Here is a 14,684-nt window from a genome sequence, read left to right as displayed (position 1 = left end):
TACGGATCCCACACTGATGAGCAATACTCAAGTATAGGTCGAACGAGTGTTTTGTAAGCTACCTCCTTTGTTGATGGACTACATTTTCTAAGCACTCTCCCAATGAATCTCAACCTGGTACCCGCCTTACCAACAATTAATTTTATATGATCATTCCACTTCAAATCGTTCCACACGCATACTCCCAGATATTTTACAGAAGTAACTGCTACCAGTGATTGTTCCGCTATCATATAATCATACAATAAAGGATCCTTCTTTCTATGTCTTCGCAATACATTACATTTGTCTATGTTAAGGGACAGTTGCCACTCCCTGCACCAAGTGCCTATCCGCTGCAGATCTTCCTGCATTTCGCTACAATTTTCAAATGCTGCAACTTCTCTGTATACTACAGCATCATCCGCGAAAAGCCGCATGGAACTTCCGACACTATCTACTAGGTCATTTATATATATTGTGAAAAGCAATGGTCCCATAACACTCCCCTGTGGCACGCCAGAGGTTACTTTAACGTCTGTAGACGTCTCTCCATTGATAACAACATGCTGTGTTCTGTTTGCTAAAAACTCTTCAATCCAGCCACACAGCTGGTCTGATATTCCGTAGGCTCTTACTTTGTTTATCAGGCGACAGTGCGGAACTGTATCGAACGCCTTCCGGAAGTCAAGAAAAATAGCATCTACCTGGGAGCCTGTATCTAATATTTTCTGGGTCTCATGAACAAATAAAGCGAGTTGGGTCTCACACGATCGCTGTTTCCGGAATCCATGTTGATTCCTACATAGTAGATTATTGGTTTCCAAAAACGACATGATACTCGAGCAAAAAACATGTTCTAAAATTCTACAACAGATCGACGTCAGAGATATAGGTCTATAGTTTTGCGCATCTGCTCGACGACCCTTCTTGAAGACTGGGACTATCTGTGCTCTTTTCCAATCATTTGGAACCCTCCGTTCCTCTAGAGATTTGCGGTACACGGCTGTTAGAAGGGGGGCGAGTTCTTTCGCGTACTCTGTGTAGAATCGAATTGGTATCCCGTCAGGTCCAGTGGACTTTCCTCTATTGAGGGATTCCAGTTGCTTTTCTATTCCTTGGACACTTATTTCGATGTCAGCCATTTTTTCGTTTGTGCGAGGATTTAGAGAAGGAACTGCAGTGCGGTCTTCCTCTGTGAAACAGCTTTGGAAAAAGGTGTTTAGTATTTCAGCTTTACGCGTGTCATCCTCTGTTTCAATGCCATCTTCATCCCGTAGTGTCTGGATATGCTGTTTCGAGCCACTTACTGATTTAACGTAAGACCAGAACTTCCTAGGATTTTCTGACAAGTCGGTACATAGAATTTTACTTTCGAATTCAATGAACGCTTCACGCATAGCCCTCCTTACGCTAACTTTGACATCGTTTAGCTTCTGTTTGTCTGAGAGGTTTTGGCTGCGTTTAAACTTGGAGTGGAGCTCTCTTTGCTTTCGCAGTAGTTTCCTAACTTTGTTGTTGTACCACGGTGGGTTTTTCCCGTCCCTCACAGGTTTACTCGGCACGTACCTGTCTAAAACGCATTTTACGATTGCCTTGAACTTTTTCCATAAACACTCAACATTGTCAGTGTCGGAACAGAAATTTTCGTTTTGATCTGTTAGGTAGTCTGAAATCTGCCTTCTATTACTCTTGCTAAACAGATAAACCTTCCTCCCTTGTTTTATATTCCTATTAACTTCCATATTCAGGGATGCTGCAACGGCCTTATGATCACTGATTCCCTGTTCTGTACATACAGAGTCGAAAAGTTCGGGTCTGTTTGTTATCAGTAGGTCCAAGATGTTATCTCCACGAGTCGGTTCTCTGTTTAATTGCTCGAGGTAATTTTCGGATAGTGCACTCGATGCTCTGTCCCTATCACCCGTCCTAAACATCTGAGTGTCCCAGTCTATATCTGGTAAATTGAAATCTCCACCTAAGACTATAACATGCTGAGAAAATTTATGTGAAATGTATTCCAAATTTTCTCTCAGTTGTTCTGCCACTAATGCTGCTGAGTCGGGAGGTCGGTAAAAAGAGCCAATTATTAACCTAGTTCGGTTGTTTAGTGTAACCTCCACCCATAATAATTCACAGGAACTATCCACTTCTACTTCACTACAGGATAAACTACTACTAACAGCGACGAAAACTCCACCACCGGTTGCATGCAATCTATCCTTTCTAAACACCGTCTGTACCTTTGTAAAAATTTCGGCAGAATTTATCTCTGGCTTAAGCCAGCTTTCTGTACCTATAACGATTTCAGCTTCGGTGCTTTCTATCAGCGCTTGAAGTTCCGGTACTTTACCAACGCAGCTTCGACAGTTGACAATTACAATACCGATTGCTGCTTGGTCCCCGCATGTCCTGACTTTGCCCCGCACCCGTTGAGGCTGTTGCCCTTTCTGTACTTGCCCAAGGCCATCTAACCTAAAAAACCGCCCAGCCCACGCCACACAACCCCTGCTACCCGTGTAGCCGCTTGTTGCGTGTAGTGGACTCCTGACCTATCCAGCGGAACCCGAAACCCCACCACCCTATGGCGCAAGTCGAGGAATCTGCAGCCCACACGGTCGCAGAACCGTCTCTGCCTCTGATTCAGACCCTCCACTCCGCTCTGTACCAAAGGTTCGCAGTCAGTCCTGTCGACGATGCTGCAGATGGTGAGCTCTGCTTTCATCCCGCTAGCGAGACTGGCAGTCTTCACCAAATCAGATAGCCGCCGGAAGCCAGAGAGGATTTCCTCCGATCCATAGCGACACACATCATTGGTGCCGACATGAGCGACCACCTGCAGATGGGTGCACCCTGTACCCTTCATGGCATCCGGAAGGACCCTTTCCACATCTGGAATGACTCCCCCCGGTATGCACACGGAGTGCACATTGGTTTTCTTCCCCTCTCTTGCTGCCATTTCCCTAAGGGGTCCCATTACGCGCCTGACGTTGGAGCTCCCAACTACCAGTAAGCCCACTCTCTGCAACTGCCCGGATCTTGCAGACTGAGGGGCAACCTCTGGAAGAGGACAAGCAGCCATGTCAGGCCGAAGATCAGTATCAGCCTGAGACAGAGCCTGAAACCGGTTCGTCAGACAAACTGGAGAGGCTTTCCGTTCAGCCCTCCGGAATGTCTTTCGCCCCCTGCCACACCTTGAAACGACCTCCAACTCTACCACAGGTGAGGGATCAGCCTCAATGCGGGCAGTATCCCGGGCAACCACAGTCGTAGTCCGATCAGGGGATGCGTGGGACGAGCTGGCCGTCCCCAACAAACCCCCATCCGGACCCCCACAGTGATGCCCATTGGCAACAGCCTCAAGCTGTGTGACCGAAGCCAACACTGCCTGAAGCTGGGAGCGAAGGGATGCCAACTCAGCCTGCATCCGAACACAGCAGTTGCAGTCCCTATCCATGCTAAAAACTGTTTTGCAAAGAACGTCTGAACTAATCTACAGAGAGCGCAAACAAATCGACAAAATTTAAACGGTTATTAAAATACAAGATTGCCTAGTAAATGCAGTAATGCTGCTACTTGCGCACTGCTGACATTGCTCGGCGGCGGAAGGAGACTAAGCGAAATTACACTATTCAGGTATTAAAACGCGATGCTACACTCTCAAATACTATAATACGCCCGAAATTTATGAATTAAACAATGCAAGTACCAAAAACACGCAAAGAAATTAAGAATTAAACTATGTAACAAACGAGCAAGCTAGGAGTATACGACTTGCTGCTCAGCTGTATATCCAACGGCGGCAGGGACCACACTGACTGTGACCAACCGACACTGGCCGATCAAAACAAAAACAGTAGACAAACGACTACGCGAATTTACACTATTCAGGTACTAAAACGCGATGCTACACTCTCAAATACTATAATACGCCCGAAATTTATGAATTAAACAATGCAAGTACCAAAAACACGCAAAGAAATTAAGAATTAAACTATGTAACAAACGAGTGAGCTAGGAGTATACGACTTGCTGCTCAGCTGCTTATCCAACGGCGGCAGGGAGCACACTGACTGTGACCAACCGACACTGGCCGTTCAAAACAAAAACAGTAGACAAACGACTACGCGAATTTACACTATTCAGGTACTAAAACGCGATGCTACACTCTCAAATACTATAATACGCCCGAAATTTATGAATTAAAGAATGCAAGTACCAAAAACACCGAAAGAAATTAAGAATTAAACTATGTAACAAACGAGTGAGCTAGGAGTATACGACTTGCTGCTCAGCTGCTTATCCAACGGCGGCACACATGTACATGCCGTCACCAGTGTCGTATAGAGTATATCAAACGTGTTTTTCTGTAGAGCAATCGGTTGGCCTATGACCTTGCGATCAAATGTTTTCGGTTACCATTGGAGAGGCACATCCTTTCGTCTACTAATCGCACTGTTTTGCGGTGCGGTCGCAAAACACAGACACTAAACTTATTACAGTGAACAGAGACGTCAATGAACGAACGGATGGATCGTAACTTTGCGAAAATAAAGAAAAAAATCTGTTTCTCGGCGAAAGGCTTGAACCAAGGACCTCTCGCTCCGCAGCTGCTCGCGCTAACCACGGGACCACGGCGCTCCCGAACTCACAGTTACCTTAATGTTGCTTATCTTTCGCATGGACTACTCAGTTTATATATTTTGCTTATTTTGTTCATAGTTCCACACAACTTCTTCCTGTTTTCTCGATTGATCTGTGTTCAGTTTTTCAAGGCCTATACACTGTGCCAACTTATAACTAAATTTGAGGGGGGGGGGGGGGGTACGATGGGGAGGTTCCCTCGTAAGGAACATGTGGTCTGCACACCTATTTCCCAGCCGTTGTTTGTTTCAGCGGCCGGAGCCCACTCTTCGTAATCAAGTAACTCTTCGATTGGCCTCACAAGGGCTAAATGTACCCCATTTCCAACAGCACTTTGAAAACCCTAACGGTCACCCATAAAAGAGAAAATCAAGCCCGACAGTGCTTAATTACGGTGATAAGCCGGGAACCGGTGCTGTCGGTGTGGCAAGGACTGATAAGTTGTGTTACACGCAGTTGGTGAAGTACAGTTAAACTGTAAACCACGGAAGGCAACGTACTCTGCTTGTGAACAGCGCATTTTATGAAGATATCAACAGGCCGCGCGGTATTAGCCGAGCGGTCAAAGGCGCTGCAGTCATGGACTGTGCGGCTGGTCCCGACGGAGATTCGAGTCCTGCCTCGGGCATGGGTGTATGTGTTTGTCCCTAGGATAATTTAGGTTAAGTATTGTGTAAGCTTAGGGACTGATGACCTTAGCATTTAAATCCCTTAAGATTACACACACATTTGAACATTTTATGAAGATATTCACAAGTAGATTAGACTGAGTATTACTTCGGTTTATTGGCATGTAAGTAACGTAAAATTCGAGTACAAAAGATTTCCCTCAAAGTAACGTGATCCAACAACCCTACGACTACGGGTCAGCACTCTTTCCGCCGCGCAACCGTTGTCTGGGAACTTTGTTACAACAAATGGCTCGTGCATCGCCCGGCCCAGGCCTAAAGTGCTATTTTTTTTAAGCGCTTATCTACGTCTCCCACTTCTGTCACTTCCATTTTAGGTCAAGTCTTTCATATACCAAAATTTTTAAAGAAAGCAGTGATGATGAGTAGATGTGGTCTCCTTGCTAGTATCAGTAATGTTGGCGTGGCATGAAATAGGACCCCCGAGACATCTGCAATCGATTCTAGCTGCCTAGCTATACTAGGGGAGTACATTATGTAATGCGACACTTTTTTCCTCAAAGAAGGTTGTTTTAATTCAGGATTCCAAGACACCATTTTATTTCCCATTTTTTGGTTATTAAACCCCAATTTTTCAGCATAATCTCTGTTCAGTCCGACGGCCTTACAGAACCTTCCTGAGAACTGAGAGGGCCTTTATGCCTGCATGGTGATACACTACTGCTCGACGTCGGAGTCAATGTCTTGCAGCATCAATAATGTCTCCATCATCCAAGTACTGCTTCCCGCACAGTGCATCCTTCACTGGGCTAAGTAAACGGAAGCCAAAATGTGGGAGATCTGGGCTATAGGGTGGATAAGGAAGAACAGGTCAGTAAGGTTTTATGAGCTCCTCTCCTGTGAGCAGATTTGCGTGAGGTCCTGCGCTGTCAGGGAGAGGAAGTTCATTTTCGAGGAAACGGACACCCTTCTTTTCTTCAGTTTCCGGAGGGTAGCACAATAAATTTCAGTCTTGTTCGTTGCCGGCCGTTGTGGCCGAGCGGTTCTAGGCGCTTCAGTCCGGAACCGCGCGACCGCTACGGTCACTGGTTCGAATCCTGCCTCGGACATGGATGTGTGTGATGTCCCTAGGTTAGTTAGGTTTAAGTGGTTCTAAGTTCTAGGCGACTGATGACCTCAGCTGTTAATTCCCATAGTGAACAGAGCCATTTGAACCACTTGAGTTGTTCGTTGCACCAAGAGGGAACACATCAAATACACTCCTGGAAATTGAAATAAGAACACCGTGAATTCATTGTCCCAGGAAGGGGAAACTTTATTGACACATTCCTGGGGTCAGATACATCACATGATCACACTGACAGAACCACAGGCACATAGACACAGGCAACAGAGCATGCACAATGTCGGCACTAGTACAGTGTATATCCACCTTTCGCAGCAATGCAGGCTGCTATTCTCCCATGGAGACGATCGTAGAGATGCTGGATGTAGTCCTGTGGAACGGCTTGCCATGCCATTTCCACCTGGCGCCTCAGTTGGACCAGCGTTCGTGCTGGACGTGCAGACCGCGTGAGACGACGCTTCATCCAGTCCCAAACATGCTCAATGGGGGACAGATCCGGAGATCTTGCTGGCCAGGGTAGTTGACTTACACCTTCTAGAGCACGTTGGGTGGCACAGGAAACATGCGGACGTGCATTGTCCTGTTGGAACAGCAAGTTCCCTTGCCGGTCTAGAAATGGTAGAACGATGGGTTCGATGACGGTTTGGATGTACCGTGCACTATTCAGTGTCCCCTCGACGATCACCAGTTGTGTACGGCCAGTGTAGGAGATCGCTCCCCACACCATGATGCCGGGTGTTGGCCCTGTGTGCCTCGGTCGTATGCAGTCCTGATTGTGGCGCTCACCTGCACGGCGCCAAATACGCATACGACCATCATTGGCACCAAGGCAGAAGCGACTCTCATCGCTGAAGACGACACGTCTCCATTCGTCCCTCCATTCACGCCTGTCGCGACACCACTGGAGGCGGGCTGCACGATGTTGGGGCGTGAGCGGAAGACGGCCTAACGGTGTGCGGGACCGTAGCCCAGCTTCATGGAGACGGTTGCGAATGGTCCTCGCCGATACCCCAGGAGCAACAGTGTCCCTAATTTGCTGGGAAGTGGCGGTGCAGTCCCCTACGGCACTGCGTAGGATCCTACGGTCTTGGCGTGCATCCGTGCGTCGCTGCGGTCCGGTCCCAGGTCGACGGGCACGTGCACCTTCCGCCGACCACTGGCGACAACATCGATGTACTTTGGAGACCTCACGCCCCACGTGTTGAGCAATTCGGCGGTACGTCCACCCGGCCTCCCGCATGCCCACTATACGCCCTCGCTCAAAGTCCGTCAACTGCACATACGGTTCACGTCCACGCTGTCGCGGCATGCTACCAGTGTTAAAGACTGCGATGGAGCTCCGTATGCCACGGCAAACTGGCTGACACTGACGGCGGCGATGCACAAATGCTACGCAGCTAGCGCCATTCGACGGCCAACACCGCTGTTCCTGGTGTGTCCGCTGTGCCGTGCGTGTGATCATTGCTTGTACAGCCCTCTCGCAGTGTCCGGAGCAAGTATGGTGGGTCTGACACACCGGTGTCAATGTGTTCTTTTTTCCATTTCCAGGAGTGTAGAATAGCCCCTTCCGAGTCCCAGAATACCGTCACCATGACTTTACATCTTGAGGTTGCAACTTTGAACTTTTTCTTCAGAGAAGAGATCGTATGGGGCCATTCCATGGATTACCGTATTGTTTACAGCTCGAAGTGGTCAACGCATGTTTCATCGCCTGTGACGATGTTCGACAAAAAGTTGTCATGATCAGCATCAAAATGCGCAATCAATTTCGCACACATGGTTTTTCCTTGCTATTTATGGACTACAATAAGGCGGTGACGAACCTAGCAGTCACACAGCTTTGAGAGCCTCAACTGGTGGACAAATGAGTCAGCACTAGCAACAGAGACGTACATTTGAGCAGTGATGTGTGTTGTTGTGATCCATTGGTCACCTCGAATGAGACTGTCCACATGTTCCAACATTATAAGAGTCACATCGTGTGCAGCCGGTCGACAAGCGGGAGATCGGGTACGTTAGCGAGACGTAGCTGCGATGATGACAGACACATCGCCCAACGACTCACCGTGCTTTTGTTCACTGCCATGTCTCCACAGACACTGTGCAAGCGCGATGCTCACTTTTTGTACCAAAAAATTTTCAATGACAGCTGTCGTTGGAATTTTTTTTCGTTAGAGACGCCATTTTGAAGGCACCACCACCTATCGGAACTTGATGAAACTATAGTAACGAAAGCGGGAATATTCCACCAAATCCAAGAAACAATTCCGCATTTTTGGAACTGGCCAAGAAAAGAATATGTCTTATGGAACGATCACCGGACAAGGAACGCGAAACCGCTGTCGTGAAATTTGCATCCATTCGTTCTTCTAAAGAAAGTCAATAGCGACCTCCAGCTTCAGTAAGGCACTGTATAATTTTTTGCAGCATTAGCTTCAGGCAGTTATTCACAACCAGCCAAGGGGTGTGCGGGCCATGAATTGACGCAATTCGGCAGGCGGGCACTGCAGAAATGGTCGCACAGCATCCTACAACGCGGCTTTCTACGGCCAGCACTGAACTAGACTGCAGCACGTTCTAGCAGAGACATTGCGGCCCGGATAAACAGTACTCTGCGAGCGCGAGCGCTCCTGCCCCGTTCCTGCCTTGTGCTGCGAGCACACCGGCGAGTGGCCATGAGGGGTGAGGAGGAAGGGACAAATGAAGGCTGCAGCTGGACGCCGCTAGAGAGAAGCTGGCACCAAGCAGTTTCCTGACAATACTATTGCTTAAAATTAGATTTACATTCTGAATTAGGAATGCTATAGTATCTACACATTCGGCTAGAAAAGAAAAAATGCAGACAATCGATATGACTCATTCAATACCTAATTCGATTTGCCGTACTTTTTATATGCTTAAAAACCACTCAACGGATTTAGTACGCTGCTGCACCATTATTGTCAGTATTTGGGTCTTATGTTGATGAGTTGCACATCGAATTGATCTGACAAGTACCCTTTGGCTCCTGCGAGAAGCAATATCCACCCCACACTACTAGAGAAGTCAGACACACGCTTCTAACGTACCAAAAACAAATGCCTGAATACTTTCAGCAATAAATATCTTCTGGGGTCGTCTGCTGTAAGGAAAAGACACGAAAATATTTTATTTTCATACATAACTAGTGGAATAATTGGGTACTGGAGTATTGCTAGTTAGTGCAAGAAAAACATTAAATGAACGGAAAATATTATTTATTGCAAAATCTGAGAAAATCAAGTCAAACTTTAATTTATAAACTGATACACAAATTTCTGGGTTCTCTTCAGAATAGGAGGACAGGTATCCTGTTAATGAAATTTATATACAAAGTGTGGAAAAGTTCTTTTGTCCCTTTTCTTTAAGAATGTTATTTACTCGGCAGAATGGCTGAGAGCCGCACCTACACAACTTGAATAATTATTTCATTGAGTTTTTCTAAGTATGGTCTAGGCTGTCACGTGAGAAGTGTAATGGAGTGATCTGAATGAAGTATATTGTATCTAATGGAGGAGAGATGAGGCTCGCCTACACTGTAGCACATAATACATGAGCTGCGACAACTGCTGCCTGCGTCGTTTGCTGCTGAAAAATAACAAAACTATCTCTTTCATTCTTGATTGACCTTCGCCAATCGAATTCTCACTACGCCTTGATGAAGTCAAGGACTCTTATCTGCCCCTAGTCCAACAATTGGCGTGGTACACTGTTCAGATAACCAGTCCACCACGATGCCACTCAATGTTCGCTTCCAACACTGTAAACAAATACTTAATCACTCTGATTCGCTGGCGATAGAGGTGCTCCCTCAGTGCAGTACTGAGTAGAAACTTTGTTCCTCACTCTCTGTTTACAAACACGAGTGCACTCGCTCCCGCTACGTGTTCCCGCTGCAAGAGCATCACCAGAACGACGCCTCTCCACGTAAAAAGCGAAAGGGTATATCATCTGCTGTCTTTCCCTCACTCCTCCGGCTCATTGCATCAGAAATAGTACCCCAATCAGCGTTACTCGTACAAACGGGAGAATGGCGCTCCGTTTAAGTCGACCAATCCGGAAATATATAGCATCTGCATTAGGCGTTTACTGTCCACCTGTGAGAACTCTGAAACTACACACTGCGCACTAGGTCCGTCAAAAACTGCTTATGTTGGGGCTCTCCAGACAATACAGCTGGTTTTGCTTTTAATGTGAACACGTAGGTCATTACCCCTTTTCTCTGGCAAAAAACTGTTTTGGTCCCTGGGCGGTTGGCCAGCCGGTGGAGCTGTGTGCTAACTCAGACTCCAATAGACTTTCCAGCGGGCTGGTTGCCTACACTGAACAAACACTCCTATGAGCATCGTGTCTTGAATGTTTGTGTATGCCAGCATCGACTTTTTAATCTCGGTGCTCACTTGCGATTTATTTATTCGATTTGCATATGGATTAAATGGAAATATGTAAAATTGCCTCTACCCTATCAAGTTTGGGCTCAAATGAAACGTCTTGATATGCAGAGTACGATGGTGAGATCGGAATATGTAAGAAATGAAGTTCAGGAGACCACGCCACCTTACATTACGACCAGGGAAAACAATTATGTGAATGTCGATACAACGCCAATTGCAGAGATGATACGATGCATTTGTCTTGTGAGGAACGACAGTGAATGCAGGCTAAACAGTAAATGGTCTTTAGGGGAAAAAATGGAATTTCGAGTAAAAAGAGTGGTGACAAAGTCTTTTATGCTTGACATAAACAATTACTGGAACTCACTAGGTCTCTTAAGATGAGGGGAAAATTATTTGGTAACAGATATGGTGGACAAGATTGATGTTTTCCAACAAAAACTAATCCCATGGAAAAATCAGCTTCAAGTTCTTAACATGGTGCGTGTCCCATAGCTCAAGGCAATCATTTGTGGATCAGACATGACTGACTACGTTCCAGTAATTGAACCATTTCATAATTAGTCCTCAAACAGATTCCACAACATTGCATGACTGAATACGGATTTCGATTTATTTCTCAGACCATTCTCATTTTTAGCTGATAATATACCTGATTATTTCCAACATGAATTGGTGACATACATTATAGCAGCCAGTTCGACAACCTGTTCGTTGAATGAAGGAATTTACAGGACTTTCATAAAATATCCTCAACTGCACAGACAAGACACTGAAGTAATTTCAATACTTGGTTTCACACATATGTACAAATATATTTTCTGTTATGAAATTGCCAAAGTCTCGCCTGCTTTCACGTTTAATAGATTTTGAACTGCATAGTTCCAAGTGTTTAACTGTATCACGAACTGTAGTTCAAAATGTATTTTATGTTCTAAAATCAAAATGCAGTGATGGCGCCCAATGGCGATCGAGATGGGTTCTATATGATTCATATAAAGTGAATATGGTCGCCGAAACATCAGACTGAGTTTACTATAATGCTCTTCAAAACATTTTAGCACGTTTCTGTCTCCAAGACATGGACAGTTACAATGCTGAAAGACGAGAAGCAATTAGCATATTTTATCAAAATATAAGAGATATTAGAGATAAAGTTAGTGAACTGCTTATAGATGTTGACTCTGAAATTATGGGTATGTTGGAGCCCCACTTACAAAGTTTGACAATTCTGAGGCTTTCTTTACCATGATACAGATTAGCTGGATATTTTTCAAGGAGTTCTGTGGGGTGGGGGAGTGGCTATGGACGTAATAAACAGTATTCCATTTGAGTCCATTGACATAGCACTTCACTACACTGAACACATATTTGAATGTTGTGCAGCGGCAGTTGAATTTAGTGAAACTAAACTTCTAATTGTTGTTGTTTACAGGTCCCCTAACTCTGACTTCAGAGCATTTTTGCTCAAGCTAGAGAGGGTTCTTGATTCACTTTGTAGGAAGTACCATAAATCAGTTATATGTGGTGACTTCAATATAAATTTTGTATATGATGGTCCAAGAATAAGGATGTGGGTAGATCTCCTAAATTCATATGATTTGACGCAGACTGTTTTTTTTCCAACTAGGGTGCAGGGGAACAGTAGCACAGCCATAGAAATTTTTTTTAATCATTCTTCATTACTAGATGGGCGTTTTGTTAGTAAAATGGTGAATGGCCTTCCAGACCATGACGCACACATTTTAACACTAAAAGGTTTTTGTACTCAAACAAATGTCACATATAATTTCAAACTATGCGGGAAAGTTAAAAGTTAATCCAACAGCGACAGAGAGTTTTTTCATCCTTGTTAAGGAAGAAGAGTGGCAGGATGTTTATAGTGCCGATAACATAGATGATAAATACAATGCTCTCCTTAACACATTTCTCATGCTCTTTGAGAGCTGCTTTCTATTACAACGTTCTAAACGAGGTAGTAGCAGAATTAGGCAGCATGGGTAGCTGACTAGTGGGATAAGGAATCATATCAAAATGTTAGAAGTAGTCACAATCAAGCTACAGTAGCCCATTACAAATAGTATTGTAAGGTACTTAGAAATGTTATTAGGAACGCAAAGAGTACGTAGTATCTAAGTAGAATAGCTAATTCACAGGGTAAAACTAAAACCATACAGCCAGTTGTGAAGGAAGTGTCTGGTCAGCAATACAAGGTCGACGACATAAAATCAGTTCATATTAGAATTATTTCTGGTACCGATAAATCAGATATATGTACAGAATTTAACAACTATTTTCTTAGTGTTGCTGGTGAATTAAATAAAAATTTGTTTCTTCAGTGAATCACATAACTTTCTACACAAATGCCTGTGCGAGATTGATGTCTGAAATACTCCTCTGTGATAGAGACAAGAGGGAGATTGAGTCAATAATTAAATTACTGAAGACTAAGGACTCTCATGTTTGTCATGGAGTGCCTAGCAGAACATTAAAGTACTGTGCTGCATATGCTAGCCCTGTATTTAGCCATATTTGTAATTTTGCCTTTAGGACTGGTCACTTCCCCGAAGGATTAAAGTACTCAGTAGCAAAGCTGCATTATAAAAAGGGAGAAAGGGATAATGGAGATAATTTTAGACCTATTTGTATGCCATCAGTGTTTGCTAAAGTTATTGAAACGGCTGTGCATGTAAGGATAATTGATCATTTTATATCACACTATTTGCTATCAGATGTACAGTTCGCCTTTAGAAGTCGTTTAATAACTTAAAATGCTATATTCTCTTTTGGCTGTGAATTACTGGATGGTTTAAAGAAAAGGTTTCGAACGCTAGGTATACTTTTTGGTTTAACTTAGGCGTTTGACTGAGTTGATCACAAAATAGTGCACCACAAGTTAGACCATTACGGAATATGGGGAGTAGCTCACAAGTGGTTCACCTCTTACTACAGCAGCAGACAGCAAAAGTTCATTATTCACAATATTGAGAATGGCTGTGATGTGGTGTCTGAGTGGGGTAATTTTAGACCTATTTGTATGCCATCAGTGTTTGCTAAAGTTATAGAAAAGGCTGTGTATGTAAGGATAATTGATCATTTTATATCACACTATTTGCTATCAGATGTACAGTTCGCCTTTAGAAGTCGTTTAATAACTTAAAATGCTATATTCTCTTTTGGCTGTGAATTACTGGATGGTTTAAAGAAAAGGTTTCGAACGCTAGGTATACTTTTTGGTTTAACTTAGGCGTTTGACTGAGTTGATCACAAAATAGTGCTCCACAAGTTAGACCATTACGGAATATGGGGAGTAGCTCACAAGTGGTTCACCTCTTACTATAGCAGCAGACAGCAAAAGTTCATTATTCACAATATTGAGAATGGCTGTGATGTGGTGTCTGAGTGGGGTAATTTTAGACCTATTTGTATGCCATCAGTGTTTGCTAAAGTTATTGAAAAGGCTGTGTATGTAAGGATAATTGATCATTTTATATCACACTATTTGCTATCAGATGTACAGTTCGCCTTTAGAAGTCGTTTAATAACTTAAAATGCTATATTCTCTTTTGGCTGTGAATTACTGGATGGTTTAAAGAAAAGGTTTCGAACGCTAGGTATACTTTTTGGTTTAATTTAGGCGTTTGACTGAGTTGATCACAAAATAGTGCTCCACAAGTTAGACCATTACGGAATATGGGGAGTAGCTCACAAGTGGTTCACCTCTTACTATAGCAGCAGACAGCAAAAGTTCATTATTCACAATATTGAGAATGGCTGTGATGTGGGGTCTGAGTGGGGTATGATCAAGTGGGGTGTTCCCCAGGGGTCAGTGTTGAGGCCACTCCTGTTTCTTATTTATATAAATGATATGCCCTCTAGTATTATGGATAACTC

The sequence above is a fragment of the Schistocerca americana genome, chromosome 6, assembly GCF_021461395.2.
Source record: "Schistocerca americana isolate TAMUIC-IGC-003095 chromosome 6, iqSchAmer2.1, whole genome shotgun sequence".
NCBI classification, from domain to species: domain Eukaryota; kingdom Metazoa; phylum Arthropoda; class Insecta; order Orthoptera; family Acrididae; genus Schistocerca; species Schistocerca americana.
The sequence above is the reverse complement of the archived record's forward strand: the minus strand, read 5'-3'. Positions refer to the sequence as shown.